The 1,913-nt window shown below is 39.4% G+C and overlaps 1 non-coding gene across 1 annotated transcript; it reads right to left on the bottom strand.

Moving 5' to 3' along the window:
* Positions 1-1,481: 1,481 nt before the first annotated feature.
* Positions 1,482-1,583, bottom strand: LOC127747953 (small nucleolar RNA R71). The gene has a single exon (XR_008009898.1). It is a non-coding gene; the product is annotated as a small nucleolar RNA R71 (small nucleolar RNA).
* Between the last annotated feature and the right edge of the window lie 330 nt (positions 1,584-1,913).

Raw genomic sequence — 1,913 nt, 5'->3', positions numbered from 1 at the left:
TTGTGAGTTTTTACTTGACGACAAATTCGATACACTTGCCGAATGGGAATTTGTTAAGAGACAAGTTTTACCCCGATCAAATACATGTGGTATAATCAGTGACCATACTTCATCTCTTCCCATGAGCAATTAAATCAAGGAATTAGGCAATTGTTCAAGCTTAGAGAGATTGTATTGCCAAGGAATTGGGATCCAATCACTTAAGATTGCCAAGGAGATCAATGAATGCATTGATTGAGGAAGAGATGAGAATGAACTTGATCCAGAGGATGCAACATCTCCTAAGCCCAATGAATCCCCCATATCTGATCTTACCCATTCTCTTTACTTTCTGCCATCTATTTCCATGTTCATTTCCCCAAATCCCCATTTAAGATCTTGCACTTTACTTTCTGCACTATATTTTCCTGCCATTTAATTTTCTGCAACTCTCAACTCAAATTCTGTTTAGCTCAACTAGCACACTCTTCTAACTAAAGTTGCTTGACCAATCAATCCCTGTGGGATTTGACCTCACTCTATTGTGAATTTTTACTTGACTACAATTTGGTATACTTGCCAAAGGGAAATTTGTTGAGAGATAAGTTTTTGTGCATCAAGTTTATGGCGCCGTTGCCATGGATTGATTTTGTATCAACAATGATTAAGTTGGAAGTTCACTAGATTGAGCATTTTATTTTTGATTGTTTATTTTATCTAGTCATCTACTTTTAGTTTCAATTATCTTCTTCCTCATCCCTTCTCCCCTCTTTGTTTTCTTTTTCTTTGAATTTACTTACAATTCTACTCACTAACCCACTAACTATTTGATAATTTGCACCACTCACACTAACAGTCACCCTAACAAGAGTAATCACTTTATTTTATTTCTTGCTGTGTGCTCTATTTGTTGTATGACAGGGAGAAGAAGCGGAGCTTCAACTTTCTTTGATTTCGAACCTGAGAGGACCCTCCGTAGATTAAGGAGGGAAGCAAAAGGGAAAAGAGTTGTTGGTGCTGAGGAAGAGGAAGAGTAATTTGAAACAAACATGGAGGAGAACTTGGAAAACAACCATGAAGAAGAAGCTCACAACCATGCCAGAGAAGGCCATGTGAATCATGCTGGGCAAGAGAGGAGAGTTCTAGGCTCTTACATCAATCCAAACCGAGGAAATTGTGGAAGTAGCATCCAAAAGCCAACCATACATACCAACAACTTTGAATTAAAACCCCAGCTCATCATCCTTGTTCAGAACAACTGCTCATTTGGAGGAAGTCCCCAAGAAGACCCCAATCAACATTTAACCACCTTCCTAAGAATATGTGATACTGTGAAGTCTAATGGTGTCCATCCAGATGTCTATAGACTGCTTTTGTTTCCCTTTTCACTCAGGGACAAAGCATATAAGTGGCTGGAATTATTCCCAAAGGAGAGCTTAACAAATTGGGAGAATACGGTAAACAGGTTTTTGGCAAGATTTTACCCTCCTCAAATAATCAACAAGCTGAGAGCTGAGGTACAAACCTTCTGGCAATAAGATGGTGAAATTCTCTATGAGGCATGGGAGAGATTTAAGGACTTAACAAGAAGATGCCCACCGGACATGTTCAATGAATGGGTTCAACTGCACATTTTCTATGAACACCTTTCTTATGAGTCAAAGAAGGCCGTAGACCATTTACAAGGGGCTCTCTAAACAAGAAGAAAACCATTGAAGAAGCCACAGATGTCATTGAGACTGTGGTTGAGAATGACTACTTCTATGCTTCCGAAAGGAGTAACACTCGAGGAGTAATGGAGCTGAACCACATAGATGCATTGCTGGCTCAAAATAAGATGATCACCAAGCAGCTAGCAGATCTTACCAAGAAGGTAGAAGAAAACCAAGTTGCAGCAGTCATCACTTCATCACCAGCTCAAGAAGGAGTAAATG

This window comes from Arachis duranensis, chromosome 5 (assembly GCF_000817695.3).
Source record: "Arachis duranensis cultivar V14167 chromosome 5, aradu.V14167.gnm2.J7QH, whole genome shotgun sequence".
In the NCBI taxonomy this organism is placed as follows: domain Eukaryota; kingdom Viridiplantae; phylum Streptophyta; class Magnoliopsida; order Fabales; family Fabaceae; genus Arachis; species Arachis duranensis.
Note: the sequence above shows the minus strand (reverse complement) of the source record. Positions and strands in the feature narration are given on the sequence as shown.